The 18,365-nt window shown below is 39.6% G+C and overlaps 1 protein-coding gene across 2 annotated transcripts in view; it reads left to right on the forward strand.

The window, feature by feature from the left end:
* The window catches only part of MAML2 (mastermind like transcriptional coactivator 2), a 397,090-nt gene that overhangs the window by 268,625 nt on the left and 110,100 nt on the right, over window positions 1-18,365 (forward strand). The window lies entirely within an intron of this gene.

Raw genomic sequence — 18,365 nt, forward strand, 5'->3', positions numbered from 1 at the left:
CTGGTGCCTGTAGGCTGAATATCAGCCCTAAATAAGATGTGGTCTCTAGCTGCAAGCACTGTCTCAAGAGGGAGACAGGGTTTGAAAACTATCATTTTAATGCTGTGTGGAAAGTGTTGTGATACAAGAGCACAGAGGCTGGGTATCTGATCCAGCAAGGGGAAATCAGTGAAGGCTTCTGGAGGAAGTAATGTATGAGTTAAGTGTAAAAAGATGGAATCGTCATGACAACAAACCACAATCTGTTGATACCTTATAGCCTGTGGGTAACATAAAACAAAGGTTTTATTCTGCCCCAGACATGAATAGCAGAAGACATTTGCTCAGTGCTTCCAGAGCACATACTGATGAGTAAGCCCTGAACCCCAGGAAACTAGAAACAGGAAACTCTTCTAGAAATAAAGGAATGAAGGGAGGGAGGGAAAAAGGAAGGAAGGAGGGATAGAAGGGAGTGAGGGAAGGTAATAAAGAAAGAAAGAAAGAAGGACAGAGGGAGGAAGGAAGGAAGGAAGCTAGTATGAATATTGCTTTGCAGGTGTGATTTGCCAGGTCTACATTAGTGTCCAAACTCAAAGACAGCACATTACATGTCCAAACAATAATGTCAAGGCAGTATGGCAGCACAGAGCTTAGCCCAATGACATTCCTAGAGCCATTTTATATCCACTGCCCAGAAATGAATGCTATGAGTGCCACGGGCTGTGTCCAAGCAGACTTTTTGCCCTAGATATAGGCCAACAGAAAATTGGTCTCAGCAAGAACTCAAAAGCTATGTTCCAAGTAAAGCTTTCAACTTTTATCCACTTAAGAAGTTTTTGTTTATTGGGTTTTTTTTTTTTTTTATGGAGAATAGACTCAAAATAGAGTCATGTATATATTTTACAAAGTTTTTTTTTTTTTTTTAACACTTGGGTAATTTGGGAATCATTTAAAAAAAAACAATGTCAGGGAATTACTTTCTAATGCTATGCATAGGTATTTTGATTTGGATAAATATGGGTTCAGATTCCTTCTCTGAAATTCACTAGCTGTGTGACCTCAGGTTAGACACAGAATTTCTCTAAGCCTCAGTTTCCTTACCTGTAAATGGGGTTGATAATAGTATCGTCTCCTAGGGTTATTTTGAGAATGAAATAATTCTCATCCCAAACCTAGAATAAAGTTGGGTATTGTTATGATAATCATGGAGAAAGCCATAAATAATATCAAAATAATCATATTTAACAAGTCTTACTCTTATGTTATTATTATGTAGGAGAAATTTGGAGTGAGTCCCAGATTCTAACAGAAACTGTATTGGGGGGAGGGGGACAGATTAAAAAAGATCTCTTTCTAATTCTTCCACTAGCCAGTAGTATGATGAGTGGGGTAGTGATTTACCTCCCTGGGCCTAAGCTCCTGACCTATAAAAGCGGAACTAATAGAGAAGGAGAGACTAGCAAGAGTTAACATTTGTTGGGTACGCACTCTATACCTGATGGCTTCTGACTCCTTTACTTGTGGTATATCAATTCATCCATATGAAGACATACCATTATGCCCATATTACAGGTGAGGAAATTTAGGCACGATTGATTAAGTAACTTTCCCAAGGTCACACAGGTAATAAGTAGCAGAGCCAGGATTCAAAGCCTGCTAGTCTACTTAGAAACCTGTGCTCAGCCATTAGGCTATGTACTCACTGGGAGGATTTGTTGGCAAATAAATGACCACCTTTAGAGCACTGTCGAGTCTCAAGAGAAATATTTCTTCTAATAGTGAGCCACATTTACATAATAATAGTATATTAAGTCCTTTGGGATTAGAGAAAGTTTTAAACCTCTGATCTTCAGAGCTACTAAAGAAAAGAAAAAAAAAATCTGTATGGTTGTTGACCTTCCTGAGGGTAAGCATTATGTGGCTAACCAAAGTAAACAATTTCCATCAAGACATATATATTTTCGGTGCCCCATCAGCCCTTCTTTGGGAGCCTCCCTGCCATTTCTGAGATTCTCTGTCCTATTCCCTGCATTATCACTGATAGCAGCAAGCGTACGCCATACTCCTGATCTCTTAGTTACCACCTGAACTTCCAGGGACCAAGCACACAGGTGGGTGCTAATAGCCAAATCAACAACATCTTTGTTGATAATTTTCTTTTACTTTTCCCAGTACATACAATAGTTTTCATCTCTTCAAGAAGATCCTTAAAAAGTGGTTAGAAATGGTGGCGCATTTCAAGCTAGAAACCTCCTTTATATAGGCAGGCAACGGCTACCCATTTAAGGCTTTATCCCACCGTATAGGTTGAACAGATTACTTCTTTGGGTCCATCCAGCTCAACAATTCTCTGAAGTCCTGTGTCTGTGTTGTTAAGCAAATCGATCAGATCCCTCCAGTCAAATAAGTATTGGCCTCTTGCAACCATTCACCTTGAGGTAGGGGGTGGACTCATATTTTAATAATGATGCTATTGTTCAATACAGTTTCAGAATTTCAGAATTGGGAATTGCCTTCAGAGCCCATAGCATAGCTGATGGATTATTACCAGTGCATTTAATATTCATCCATTTAGGTGGTTTTTGAAAACAGTCAAGCTGGGTAATGTTGCTTTGAGTCGAAAACAAGGAATAACTATAATGTGATGAGACTGAATTTCAAGTGTGGCTTGTGAACCTTTCTCTGAAAGCAATAAAGAAAAATAAACAAGTTGTTTCCCAAGATGATAATTTTAAGAAACAACTTTCATTTGGATGTACATATTTCTAAGGCTTTTCTAAGTTTTATGGTCTCATCCAATATATTGCCAAATAGTCTCAACTCAGAGAGAATGGCTTTAACTCCACCATCCGTAGTAGACAGTACAAATTCATGTTCTGATGCCAGAATAGCTAAATCTGTCTTACTCATAACTTAAGTCATGGGGGGAGGGGAGGCAGAAGGCGTTGGGAATTAAACAACAGCTCAGTTCATCATCTAAAACATACTAAATGAAAACACTAGTCAGGTATTTTCTCTTTTCTGCTTGTCATACACACTTTGTGTCAAAGGATTTGCTATGGAGTTTGCTAATTGGAAACCTTTAGCCTTGGAAATAGTGGAAATCTTGTTGTCTCCTGCTGCAAAATGGCAAATTGAATTTGTTGATCATTTGCTTAAAATTGACCAGTACAGTGTACAAAGGTGGCCTTCTTTTCACCTTTCAGAACACGGAACTCAGACAGATCCACGTGCTCAGGCAGAGACTGAATTTGGGGGATTCCTATTCCTGTTTCCCTTTGCTCTGTACCCACCTCTGTTCTCCCAGATGTGAATGGGTCCTGAGAGATGGGTGCAGTATATTTGAATCGTTGGAGACATCCTTTTTGTTCCATGCCTGAGGTGATTTGAAGTAACCCCTTGTCCAGAGACCGGGAGAACAAATGATATTTGGTGTTTCACAAAATGTCTTCAGTGACTCTTTTGCTAATGTTTGGGGCTTGGCAAATGGGGATGCCTCCTGGCTGTAATTTTCTTCCATTCCTGATTTGAGGGTCAAGAAAGAGGGCAGGAGAAGGATGTAAAACATTTGTTTCTGATTTATTTTCAGGTCACTGAACTCTTGTTTAAGGTGTGAAAGAGTTATTGGTTGTCCACGACTCACAAGAGTTCAATCCAAAAGTGCTTCTTACTTCTGTGAACAAAGAAGTGATCTTCTTGGAGATCTACAGTCAGACACTTAAACATGTGAATTTCTTTCTAACATCAGATCCATGAAACTGAAGTGGATTCTATATTTGGTTTAGAATTCTCCCATCTCTAAAAATTCTGAGAGGGAAGGCAGCCAGTGAGTGGATGATTTGTTATGACTGAAACATAAATTTGTTACATTTCCCCCTCAGTTCAAAGCCAAGCTCCTCAACCATGTATTGAGAGCCTTCCATAACCTTACCCCACTCTCTCTACCTAGCCAATATTGTCCTGCCCTACTTCCCATCAACCCTTGGCTTAATTCAGGCAAGTCTCCTAACATCCTTCTCCCTCCAGCCTCTCACTTCCCATGTTGGTTCATATTTGCAAGGTTTTGGTCATGCTATTCCCACTTTGTGGATTAATACCTTCCTGGTTTAAATACCCAGTTGGGTTCTGTTTTCCTGACTGAACCATGATTGATAAATACAGTACTTAGTACCAGGAGTCATGTTGAATGCTGTTTGTTTCTTTCTTCTCCTCTCTTCTCTTCTCTTCTTTTCTCTTCAGTATACTTGCCTCAGTTAACTTGTTGTATTGTTCAACAAGAGATTTTATACTCCCAAATACAGAGAAGTGGATGTAAAAATGCCATTGACTGATTAAATAATTGAGGAACTACAGACCATCCTTTCATTATATCTTTTTTTTCTTTAATGTAGTAGAAATAATGATTTCCTTGCAAAGAGCATGTTCTGTGAAGATAAAGCATGTCCCCTGAGTGTACCTAAAGGCCCCACAGGAGGCATTCTCCTGGTTAATCATCATTCGTGGTCTCCCCTTGGCCTTGAAAGCTCAGCAACCCATTTTGCCAGTATGAGGATAATAGCTCTGTCTCTCAGAGTAGATCCACATTAACCAAGGTCATGAAATTGGTATTTAAAGCCATAATGCCAATTTATTCATTTAAAATGGAAAATATTGCGGCATGTAGACTAGAACACTTGTGTCAGCGTAAATCTTTCTATAGGCAAAGATACATTAAAAGAAAAACCAAAAACCTGAACCCTTTGCTGTCGAGTTGATTCTGACTCATAACGACCCTATACATAGGAAGCCAACTTATAACCAGAAGGCTTCTTAATAAATAAGGAATCAAAGGGCTAGGAGTTAGGGATTACGATTAGGTCAGTTATTTTAAACCCTGACTGCACATTAAAATCACCTAAGAAGTCTTTTCTTTTTTAATTCCAAAAATGTTCTGATCTAACAGCTCCCCCCGCCCCCCCCCCCCCCCCCCGCCACACGCCAACTAAAACAGAATTTCTAAGTTTGGGGGCAGGGCATTGGCATTTTTAAAAAACCTCACAGATGATTCTAGTGTGAAACTAATTTGAGAACCACAGGTTAAGTGATCAAATGTTTAATGGCATCAAGGTAAGATAGTTTGATGCACTTTTTTCCCACAATCTACCACAGCTTTCCCTGTCTCACTACCCTTGATAGCATAATGTTTGTGACCATGCAACTTGGCATCAGTCAGACCTGGATTTGTATCTAGGCCTAATGTCCTTGTGTGACTCGCTAGTAAGTTATGTAACCTCCCTATACCTCGGTTTTCTCCTCTGCAGAAAGGGGCTAATAAGATCTCATTTTGTTGTTTATGAGGATCAGGCTGAGTCAAGATAGCTTGCTTTGCTGAAGAGCAAAGCCATTTACCAAGGCTTCGTTTCCCTGTCCCAGCCTTGGATGTGCATTGCCAATTCTTGTCTCTGCTTCTGCCTTCTTTATATACTTCCATGATAGATTAACCCTTTCTTCAACTTGTCACAATGTTTCTTTTCTTTTTTTTTAATTGTGGTAAAATATAAATATAAAATTTGCCATTTTAACCAAATTTAAGTATAAAATTCAGTGGCATTAATCATATTCACAGTGTTGTACAATGAGCACCACTATTTATTTTTAATCGTCCCAAGCACAAGCTCAGTATTCATTAAGCAATCACTCCCCATTTCCCTCTCCTCCCACTTCAGCTCTGGAAACTGTGTCTACAAACTTGCCTATTCTAGATAGTACATATTGTGGGATCAGACCGTTTTTGTCCCTTTGTGTCTGTCTTATTTCACTTAGCAAAATGTTTTCAAGGGTCATCCATGTCATACCCTGAATCAGAACTTCATTTCTCCATAGGGCTGTATAATATTCCATTGTATGTATACACCACATTTTGTTTATCTGTTCACCTGATGATGGGCATTTGGGTTGTTTCCATCTTTTGGCTATTGTGAATAATGCTGCAATGAGCACTAATATACAATTACCTCTGTGAGGCCCTGCTTTCAATTATTGAGGGTATATACTTAGGAGGCCACAATGTTTCTTTAAGCAGACTTTAGCCAAGTCTCTGGACTCAGAACCATCTTGCTTCTTTAAGGTCATTTTGTATATCCCTGATCTTAAAGATGAACTCTCAGAAAACTCCTTCCAAATTGGCCTGGGTCGGGGTAGGAGAATCATTGTAACTCTTACATACTGCCAATATTTCTAAATCCTTATAATCATCCTTCGGTAATGCCAGAGAGGAGATAGAAACCTTTTATCAGCTGAGAGTGCTTTTTCTAACGGGAACATAACAATGACTTCAGTGTGCTGTAACAATATTAACGTCCAAGCCCCCTTTTGCTGGAGTTTGGAAGAGGTTGGTTAGAGGGTTAGCCATTTAGGCTAGTCCCAGGGTTTGGGTTTAGAAGCTAGAACTAGATCAGGAGAAGTCAGGAGCATGAAAGGCCAGAGACAAAACCAAGCCAAAGTCCTAAAGAAGCCGGGAAACAAAATTAATCAGTGTTTTCAGAATCCAAGACTGAGGCCAAAAATTGGTGCTAAACCTATTGTCAAGGCAAAGCATAAAAGACATGAAATCTAGAGTGAAGTTGGGATAGAAATCCAAGAGTTCCTACGAGATCACTGCAAATGACCCTTGACCATGTGGTGATTTCCATGATGAGTCACTTTGGCTGGATCTTCCTGGCAAAAAGGAAAAGGGTTGGTACAGACATACTGAGGATTGTCCATGGTAGGTCAGGATGATGATGATGTTTGCATTTTATCTTTGTTATTTCCTATTTATCTTTTAACTTTTCAAAGAAAACAAATATTTGTGTTTTAATAATCCATGAAACTAGTGCTGAGGCAAGGATTCAGAGGGAATTTCCCGAGAGAATTGGTACTAATGAAATCTTGGTTGGAAAAATTAGCAGGAGGGATGTTGCATGGGTTTTGCTTTGGGTTTTTTTTGGTTCTTTTGTTAGTTGGTTTGTTTGTTTTAATGTTAGCACCAATTCTGTGCCATATGTAAATAACTTCAGTGGTAGACATTACTAACTCCTTTTTCAGGTGAGGACACTGAGGCTCAGAAAAGTTAAATAACTTGCTCAGAGTTACAGCTAGTAATTGGTCTGATTTCAAGTCCAGGGCTCATAACTTCTAGGCTGCCCAAGTTAAGGAATAGGTAGAGGTGGTTTGGGTTGTGTCATCAGGGCCATCTTTGTGATATCTGTCTGAAATTCACCATTCTTTCCATATGTAGTTTATTACTGGCTCAGACAAAATTTAATCCAATTCTGATGCAGGAAGGAACATTCAGTCAAATTCACTGGAAGTTGCCCCATCTGAATCCACAGATCTCTAAGTTACCTAGCTGATCTGCCCAAAAAACAGCCATGGACTAAAGATGCTAGACTAAATTGAGCACTACTCCGGTCTTAACTCGGCAATTGCTTCTATTTATTCATTCAAATGTATTTGTTGAGTGCCTGCTATGTGCCAGATCCTGTCCTGGATACGGCTGTTACAGCTGAAAACAATGATGAAATCAGGAGGCAGCAAAGGGAAACATTAAAAAAAAATTTTTTTTAATTAAATAATCAGAGAGTGCTTTCAAATTGAGCTATTTTCATTATATTTCACACTTATTCTTGCTTCTGCTGCTAGGCTGATTTGCTCCTGGGCTTCTTGGTACCTCTGATCCCAGATAAAAATGAAAAACATCGAAGGAAGTGGGTACTCAATTTAACTTTTAAAACAAAATAATTCTTGGGTTTTGTTAGATTTTTTTAAGTGATAAGGAAAATTCAGGAAACCCTGGTGGTGTGGTGGTTAAGTGCTACAGCTGCTAACCAAGAGGTCAGCAGTTCTTAAGGAAAATTCATTCTCTTTCTCACTCTCTATCAGTATCATCCATTAGGATTTAGGAACCTTTTCGGGTACACTGCTTGAGTTTTGCAATAAAGCCATAATTCTTGCATTCATTCATTCATATGATGAAAATTCGTTGAGCACCTACAATGTGCTAGGCACTGGAGATTAAAAGATTAAGTGACTCAAAGAATTACCTTTGCATCAATTTAATCTAAAAGATCAGGAAGGCATGGTCCTTCTTCTTGAAGAGCCCTTGATCTGAAGAAGGCATCTGTCCCTACTACTTACTGGATTCCCATGAGTGTATACACTATATTGTCCTGGTCCTTAGCAATTTACTATGTAGTAACTGAGCCCAAACCACACAATCCTTTCCCCTATGTCAGTAAGTCAACTTTGAAAATGTTATTTTAATCTTTTACGGAATAGAACTCTATTTGCTGGATATTCCACTTTCTTTTCAATTTTGTTTTGTTATTCCAGTGTGTAATAACTCACAGCACGGTAGAGTGAATTGGCATAAAGCAACAGTCAACTCCTGTATCCCTCAATAAAGAAACAAACACAGCATCAAGAAGAACGTGTTAGCCTTGGAATCACAATACATAGGGTTCAAATCCACCGTTAGGGGAATGGTTTCTATTATTCTCATTCCAAGGTCTTTGTCTATGTGTTGCACCCATCAAGAAGAGCTGTGCATTTAAAGCATTAGTGGGTAATTTAGCCTGTTGAATACCAAGTTTCTAACTAGGGAAAGAAGAGGTATGGGTTAAGAAATGGATTTGATCCTGGAGATGTAAGTGTAGGAGGGTTAATGGAAAATATGAAAGATATTTAACTGTAATGTACATTAATGTAGGTAATTCAAACAGTCCCTTTGCACCCTTTTCTAATTAGTTTTGCCTTTTCTAATCAGATATCAGTTTGGTGGTGGTAGGGGGGTTCTTTTCGTGAAGTCCAAAGGAAGCAAAAACCCATTTAGCCAGTGCACTACTCAGTAAACTTGCACGTTAATGGTTAATTAAAGTCAGGCAGAAAGACTTGAGATTCTGCAAGTGTTTACTATAAGGTTTGAAACAAAAGACTGTACAAATGTTTAGACTACTACAATCAGAGAGATGTAATGTGAGAAAATCATCTTCCTCTTTTACATTGTATTTTAAGCAGGGAAGACAAAACTTACACACACACACAAAGCGAGGCAGCTCTCTGGATACTAATTAGAGAACTCTGGCTCAATATTTGCATTTGATGCAATGAATCTGAATAATAAAGTGGCGCCTTATTCTCCAAGCAATAAATTGAGTAGAGCATAATAGAGAGAAGCCAATGACTGCTTTCCTGTGCATCCTGCAAAATCAAGTTTTCAAGGCCCCCAAAGACGAAAGAACGGGGGTGGTTGACATGTTTCCCTTTCTTTCTACTGCTAATTCCCTCCATCCTGAATCACTGGCATTTTCCACAGTTTGTTTTTCACAGGAGCTTAAGTTCAACTCCACCTTTAGGAAACATGAACCTCATACCTCATAAACAGGGAACTTTTTTGGCCCTACTTCTTGTAGTCCACGGGTCTGTGTGTGTGATCACATGAGTGCGTATACCTCACATTCTGGTCTTTGGCTTATGTCTGTACTGTCTCTGGGTCTTTGTCCAGTTCCTCTGTCCTTGGCTGTACCCTCTGCTCTTTCACCCTTTCCCTACAGGCCCACTTTGAACTGGCCTCTTTTTCCTGAATTCCGTGAGACCTGTTCCATCGCAGGCCTTGAAAGGGGAGTGGGAGGTGGGAAAATGTAACCACTGGAGTTGTTATTGGCCACAAGGGTGAGGAGACTTTTCCAGGAAGAAGATCCATGCTGGGGAGAGACATGAGGCCAATAAGCTGGCAGGCCCATCTCTATGTCCACAAATCTCTGGCACAAATGAATTCTAAATGGGCATACCCGTGGGCAAAACATCCAGAATAGCTTCTGTCCCTTCTCTCTTCAAGTGCTTTCTGACTAGCCTGCCTGCTTCTAGTCTTGCCAACCTGCAACCAAAGTGAGCATTCTCAAAAAGAATTTGATCATGTCAATTATCTTCTTAACCCAAACCAAGCCCACTGCCGTCGAGCTGATCATGTTCAACCCTGGGTCCATAGGATGCGCTCTGCTCCTAGCACTACTTTCTCGGTGGAACTGGAGCTTTAACCCAAGAGCCAATTACTCCCTTGGGTTCTACTTTACTGGATCAGGTTTCCTCTTTATGAATGTCTTTTACCTAACCACTGCTTAGATTCTCACCAGCTGCTGTATCCTGTCCACCGGCTTCTGCAACTGCCCCGGAACCCCAGAACTAAGGCAAAAAAAAAAAAAAAAGAAGAGAATTATATGAAGATAAAGGGAGATATATATATACATAAAACAAAAGGTCAGCAGTTCAAATCCACCAGGCACTCCTTAGAAACTCTATAGGGTAGTTATGTATACTCCGTCTTATAGGGTCATAGGGTTGCTATGAGTCAAAATATATATATATACCAGAAAAGAAGGGCATTGCCATCGAGTTGATTGGCTTATGTCTTTACAGAAAGCATACAGTTCTTCAATGGAGATAAACTTTATCCTGGAAACGAATTCAAAGGGACATTTATCATTAGGGCAATTAGTTAACATTGTGGACATCTTCCACTGGAAATTTTGCAAGGACACCATACCACTGTTCATTTTGATGCTTCTTTTCTTAACCTGGACTCTAAAATCTAAGGGCAAAATATTAGATTTTAATTCAGTGAAGATTTTCCTTGGGAAGCTGAGATAATGTGGCACAGATATGTTTTTTGAAGATCTCTTTGATGGTTTTTGCAAGAGTACTTCTTCTTTAATCTCCTCCATCTACCCTTCAGTGTTTCCCTGAGGCACCACCCTGGAGCCCTAGGGTTCCTAGAAGACACAATTTGCAAACCAGGGTTCTAGGGTCATCCAAGAATAGAAACTAGACCTAGAATAGGAATACATAATTAAAATGCCCATTTGACTGCCTCACTCAAATAGCACTTGTCTCAAACGAGCCTCTGGTAAACCCATGCATTGTGTGAAGTGGATTAGACCTGTGGAATGTCTACCTCAGAGTCAGGTTTCAGAGAAAGCCTTTCAAAATCCTTTTACATTATAATCTTATCCCTCCACATAGAATAAAACTATAAATGTCAGGTGTGACCCCTTTGTTCTCCACACCAAGCTCCAAATCACCATGGAAAAATTCAGCAATTCGTAGAGTTCTTTATGCATTAGACATATATTTAAGAACCTCCTGTAGGCAGAAAACCATGTTAGCTGCTATAAGAAATGTCACCAAGTAGAATATTCTGTATGGCAGAAGCACTATAGGAATGGAAGACACAACATATGGATCCTGGACTCTAAAGTGTTGCTGAGTATTTTATTTCCAGTGATCAAGACCTTGTTTGTTTCCTCTGTTATAATTTTATTTAATTTTGTTGAATTTTATGATTCTAAGATGCATGGTGGCATAGTGGTTGAGCTACAGCTGCTAACCAAAAGATCAGCAGTTCGAATCCACCAGGCGCTCCTTGCTGTCCTCAAGCAGCTTTTGTAAATTTTCTTATTTAATTTTTACTTTTATCGAAGTAACAATGCATATAGCTTATGAAGACAAATAATGCCAAAATGCAAAAGCTATCCCCTGGTCCTTCTTCTCTTGTCCATCTTAGCTCTAGAAGAAACCACTTTTTAGTTGTTCCTTCCGATATTTACTACCAGATCTCTGTATACATGTATACCCAATATCTCTCAATTTATTAATTTTGGCAATATCTATTATATCTTATTGTAAGCAGTTGAAGATTTTAGTCCTGTTTCCAATCCCTTTCTTCCTCTCCCCTTTTGCTATAATATGGTTATATCAAAATATTAGGTTAACCCTTTAGCTATCCAATTATTTTCTGCTTTGTATTTTTTGTTGATACCATGTGTTTTCATTATGGAAGCATGCTGAATCATTGAGTATGTCTGAATTTTTGGTAGGTAGTATGGATTTTTTTTTTCTTGTCCCTTCCTACAAGCCTACCCTAAGTGTTTAGTGGTACATATGAGGTACTACTAATTATACCCCATTGCCTCCACTAGGGTCTATTGGTACATATGTGTAACAAATAAAAATTTTCAAAATTCCTAGTTTTCCAAACACTGAGACACCTCATACAATACCCAGTAAAAACAGTAATTTGCAGCACACACCACTTCTTTGGTTTCAAACAGCCGTAAAGGCCCTCCTGCCCTATAGCAGCATGCACTGTCAGTGGTACAGCAGGTTCCCAATAAACCTTCAGAGACAGAAAAAGTACTTGGTCCCTAGAGGTATCCATGAGCATGAAAGGGTTAAGTCCATATCAGTGTTCTGAGGATTTTATGAGGTAAACAATGTTTACTGCAGAGACAAGTAGTATTCTCTAGTTACTATTCTTCTCCAGGAATTAAGTACCTAATTTTTTGGGGGGAGAGGGAAATTTCTTTGAACCTCTGGCTGTCTTCTCACACCATCCAACAGTTCTGTAAAGCACTCCTGTCAGATAATCTGTCTGCTCTGTTTCTCTTCCTGGATACATCTCCCCAGGAGTCCTCTGTCCCCAGGGGCAATCTTGACAGGTGTTCTCTAGGTCTGCTGATAAAGCTCTCATCCTTGGACTTCCTTCCCCTTCCTGGGAATCCCTTTCACTTCTTTCTTTTATTTGATCCTCTGAATCTCTTGTGTTTCTCTATTTGTTTATTCCTTCATTTGGGGGGACTATATCTGCTGGTAGCTTTCTGAGAAAGGTATATGAAAGGTAAAAATGTTGAAATCTTCAAAGGAATCATTACCCATTTGAGGAAATAAAAATCAATCAAAACATCAAGAAAGAAAATGATCAAACATAACTACTGCCCCAGCAATTATGTCTAGTGCTTTGGAGTATGCAAAGAAGAGAAAATAATGGAACGTATATTATTTCAGTACCTACTATGTGCTAACTGTTTCTCCAGCATAATCCTAAGAAACAGGAAAAATTTTCTCTGCTTTATACATGAGAAATGAAGAAATTAAGAGTAGAGTGGCTTAGTAATTTGCCTAAGGTCACACAGCCAGCAGGTGCCAGATTTTGAATCGAGATCCATGTTCGCATTTAGCTATGTTTCGTATACTTTATCTCTTAGCCAGAAAGCATAAAAGCGCAATCCTTGTCCTCAAGGAGTTTGCTCAGTCGTATGTTTTTAACGCAGTATCAGGTAATGGCTACCTTTTCTCCCAAATTGACTGCGCTTTTTACTTTGATTGATATATGTATCCTATCCTATTATAGTAAAACTTTATGTACCTGGGACTATAAAAATAGATGTTGCATTAAGTGCTTGGCTGCTAACCCCAAGTTTGGCATTTCGAATCCACCAGCTGCTCCATGGGAGAAAGATGCAGCAGTCTGCTTTTGTAAAGATTTACAGCCTTGGAAACCCAATGGGGCAGTTCTACTCTGCCTTGTAGCGTCATATGAGTCAGAATTGACTCAACAGCAACAGGTTTGGTTTTATATATATATATATATATACACACTCCGTGGGGCAATTCTACTCTGTCCTATAGGGCCGCTATGAATTGGAATCTACTTGACAGGAATGTGTTTGGCGTAGTAGTTAAGTGCTATGGCTGCTAACCAAAAGGTTGGCAGTTCGAATCTACCAGGTGCTCCTTGGAAACTCTATGGGACAGTTCTACTCTGTCCTATAGGGTCACTATGAGTCAGAATTGACTTGATGGCAATGAATTTGGTATATATATATATATATATATATATATATATATTTAACTCTGGTTAATGCAACATCTATTTTTATAGTTCTAGGTACATCAAGTTTTATTATAATATTTCTCCATGAAATTCTGGAATAGAGTTATTTCCAAAGGAGATTTCAATTCTTTATCCCCTCTATTTATTGGGGATTAGGCAGTTACAGTCTGATCTGGTTACAAATGAAAATATGTTAGTGGTTTTGCCCTTCTCTCTGGTGAATTTTGGTTTCATGACTGTCGGTTTATTTGCTGACATCTATCACATTCAGCTCTCGCCTGAGGGACTTCCAGAATTATTGGTGGGGAATTAACTGAGTAGAGGGAAGGAATGATACATACTTCTGGTTTGTGTACTGTAGCAGCAGATTACTCTAAGCTCTCATTCCCGTGAAAACTGAATTGACAACCCTCTCGTAACAAAACAAAACAGTAAGTACAAATGTTAGAAACAGAGAGAGGAATGGATTTAAAAGAGAATCAAAGGAGGTAGAACCATTGTGTTTTTTCACAGATAAGTTACTCACAGGGCTAATATGCAAGCAAAGAAAAGACCACCGATATATTTCATTCAGGCTGCAAAGCTGAAACCCTCTGACGGCTTTTCTTCCGTAGAGGTCCTGACACTTTAAACACAGCTTTCACTAAATGAAGGTGAATAGCATACAGTAAGCTGGCAGTGTCCTGGTTGCTTTCCCAGTATCGTTGCTCTCAGAAGCAGAAACATGAACCCCTTCAAACAGGTAGAAATTAGAAGCAAATACTTGCTCTTTAAACAGTCTTAGCTTTTAAAGTCTTGGGCTCCAAAAGTTCATTTGTAATTTGGTTGCTTAGCACTACCGGCGTTTTCCATAGGAAAAATTTAAGGAAAGTTTATAAAGTCCTCTGGCTATCCTATACAAAATCTATTTTGTTTGACTCATATGGACCTTGAGCTATTAAAGTGTCTGTCTCATCATGATTTCTATAACATTAGATTATTTAAAAAAATATTTTTCTCAGCGTATGCTAAGTCAGGCACAGTGGTGGAATCAGGAATATAGCAACCTAAATAGTGAGACAGTGAATTATAGTACAAAGGAGAAGTGTGAGTCCCAGGTGTGCACAGAATGCTTTACTATGGAAACCATAGAAGAGAGGTGTACACCTGAACCGGGCCTGAGGTTATGAATGGGGAGACTAGGAATCCTTTCTGCTGGCACAAGAAAGCAGACCTTTGTACCAAGGGAAGAAGGAAAATGAGATTAGCCAAAAGGAAGGCACAGAGCTCTTCATTTCTGGTGGTCTCTTATTTTCTTATAACAGGAACATTTATAGCTTGAATACTATCTGGACTCAGCCTTCAATTCTTATTTACACCATTGTGGTGGACTGAATTTTATTTCATGAATCCAGGTAAAGAAGTTTTGAACCATCATTTCTATTTCCAAAGTTTGTAAAGAGGATGCCAGTGGTAAAGGACCCACCTCTGAGCCAGCTGGGCCCAGTATCCTCACGGGGCTCTGCCATGGGCTCTATACCGGCCCTGGAGGCAGGACCCAGCAGACTAAGCTGTGTTTTGTGCATGTGAACACAGTCCACAAAACTGATTCTGAAAAAGCAGCCGTAGTCTTACGACCCAGATAATTACTAGTATAAGATTTTGGCCCACAGTGTGATGAAATTGCCCACATAGTCAAAGCCAGAGAGAAAGCCAGAGGGTCAGAAAGATGGGGCAAAAAGTAGGAAAGAGATATCCCAAGGGAGTAATGAAAGGAAATTTGGGCCAAAAAATGCATTTCTGATCATCTCTTCCGCTGTGTAAAGATACTTTATAAGGCAATTTAAACTCTGATAGCTTGCCTATTTCTGGTTGCAAAAGCAGATGAAGCCAGCCATTCTCTCCTCGTGTTTCTTTCAATTATTTTTTGAGTTTGTAGAGGAAAGGGCTCCAAATTTGCTAATGTAAAATTCTTTTGCATTTTTCTGAACACTTGAAATGGGGTCAACTCTCAGTGGCTATGAACCCTGCCTGGATCACAAGGCCCCAAGGTCAGGCTCCACTGGGATAGTTTTGATATGTAAAGCACTGCCAATGTTCATTTACACTGAGAGGCAAGAGGGCTAATCTGTGAGCAGGTGAAGAATCACATAGATTTCACTTTCTCACATGCAGAGGCAAGAAGTTTCTAACAGCCCATGGGTCTGCATGAGATGGGGAATGTTGGAGACCCCTACGGGGTCCACTGTGAGTCCACGCATTCACCCGGGGAAGCCAGAGGCAAATATGTGAGAACCTCGCCAGGCTGTTCCTTGGGGGTGCGAGGGCAGCCCTGACTTTCATGGGAATGGGATTCCTTGCCAAATTCAGATGCCGAGGCTTCCCTTGGGGACCACAGGCCATCCCAAATGGAGGAAGTTGCTGTGAGAAGTTGAATAGGCAGCTCCAAAGAGCTGTGTTCTTGTGTGTGTGTGTGTGTGTGCGTAAAAACAGAGCAGCCCTCCACCATTGCTAGCATTATGGAATCAATTTCAGATTTCTCAGAAAGAAAACAGTAAATAGAACGAGAAGAGAGCTGGTTTCTCTCTCCAAGGCTGGCATTTCTGCTCGTGCATACATTACAAGATGTGCACCATTCACACACCTGCAAGTTTTACACATTTGTCTCTCACGCCCGGAATGTCTCTGAGAGCTGGCTTGGGTGGTATTTCAAATGACTATGAGTATCACACCTCTCCACAAAATAGAGTCAGAATGACTTTCAGATGTAATTTTTTTTTAAGTAATAGTTTGTTCCACCTAGCCATGTACTGAGGTAGGAAAGAGGAGAATTTATTAACAAGTTGATTCTGAGAGACATGGGACTCACAAAGCAAAGTTCACTAGCCAAGGTTCACTGCAGTATTCAAGTTTATGGAAGCACGAGAATATAGCATAGAAAGGCCAAATAGCTTAGAAGTATTAGCATATGATCCACATGAAAGATATTATCTGAACACCAATTATAAGAATAGAAACGTTTTTTACATTGATCATTGTAGAAGGTACACATTAAAACAGTACATTCTCAGCCACAAACCCCATCAGCTTTCCAGTAACCTGAAGAAGACAAAAAAGAACTTGGGGAAACTCCTACCCATGGTTCAGGTTTCCCCTTAAACATCACTTCCTTCAGCAAGTAGTTCAGACAGCTCTGCCCTCACCAGAGTTCCCCTGTCTGAGCTCTTCTCAGGCTTTAGGTTATGGCTTCCAGAATTATATGTCTTCCTCACTAGACAGTCTTTACCACTCAATCCCCAGCACCCAGCACGCTCCTTTACATGTTGTAAGCACTTAAATATGTGCTCGCTGGTTGAATTGAGTACTGAGGTCCTGTGTTAGGTACTGAAGGATACAAAAATGAAGAAGGTGGAATCCCTTGCCTGCCAGGGAGACAGACAAATAACAAGAAGTCATACAAACCCTTGCCCAAACTCTGTAATACCTGTAAGAACAGTTTCTTAAAGGAGGACTAAGGGAAGGTTGAACTTTTGAGTGCCCTAGTAATAAAACAGCTACCTTAGCTACTTATCTGATTTATTCATTTTACTAATAGAAAGTAGTAATCAGAATTCTATTCCTTACGTTCCAAGTTTGCTATCAAGATAGCACAATATCCATAATAGCAGGCAATGGATTTCATTTAGAAAAATGTTACATTGGGAAAAAAACATGAAATATTATCAGTATCATCTCTGAAAATAGTGTCTCAGTGAAATCATAGCTTTGTATCAGTCTTGTGGTGTCTAACATTGAATTTCTAAACTTCAGAACTAAAAGCTAATAAACAAATGGCTTTGAGGTAAAGCTTCAAGAGTGAAAAAGAGTCGTGCTCAAGTTCCCATTTATATTTCTTTGTTGCCTACTCCTTTTGTCACTTTCTCGTTTAATTCATTCCCCCCACCCCCCGGAGAGGAACAATCAAAAGCAAAATATGTTACGCCCACTTCCCTTGGCATCTTTTCCTCCTTACAGCATTATTTATTGAGCACTCTTGGTGTGCTTGGCATAACAGACAACAGAAAGGAAGTGGAGGCTCTTCCCTAAGGGTTTGCTGATTCGATTAGAGAGAGCCATTTAGAAAGATAACTTCAAATCTCAGACACTGGAATCCAACTTTCATTCAAATGTCAAAAATGATTGGAAGTCTTTTTTGTATTGGGACGTTTGTCAGCACTCCTTTCGTTCCTCTCACAGCAACCAGTGGGTCTCGCCGTGCTTCATACAGACAGAATGATAGAAACTGAAGGCAGTGGCAAAGGTGAATTACTTCAGGTGGCCTTCAAGCCACCATTCTGATCTGCACAACAAGTGGACTGAGTCTGGTTCTTTCCTCCACACTGAGCTGTCCAGGGTTAGGGTTTATTGAAGCGGTGAATCTTTCAGTACCGTTTGCCTTAGTGTTTTTTTTTTTTTTTTTTTGAGAGAGAGAAATTACATTTTGCAGATGTTAGAACTGTCATGTGACAAAAAGGCTGCAAAATAGAGCTTTATAAACAGAAAACAGTTTATTACAGTAGCTCCTGAGTAACTTTGAATTTAGTAGGTAGAGAGGGTACTTTCCTTCATACAAACTGCTATACTTTGAGAATATGAGCTTGTCCAAGGTCACCTGGCTTCTGTGCCAATGACTGCATGCAAGCCAGGTAATTAGTCTGCTTTAGTTTCTCCAAATATACGG

Source organism: Elephas maximus, chromosome 7 (assembly GCF_024166365.1).
Source record: "Elephas maximus indicus isolate mEleMax1 chromosome 7, mEleMax1 primary haplotype, whole genome shotgun sequence".
NCBI lineage: Eukaryota > Metazoa > Chordata > Mammalia > Proboscidea > Elephantidae > Elephas > Elephas maximus.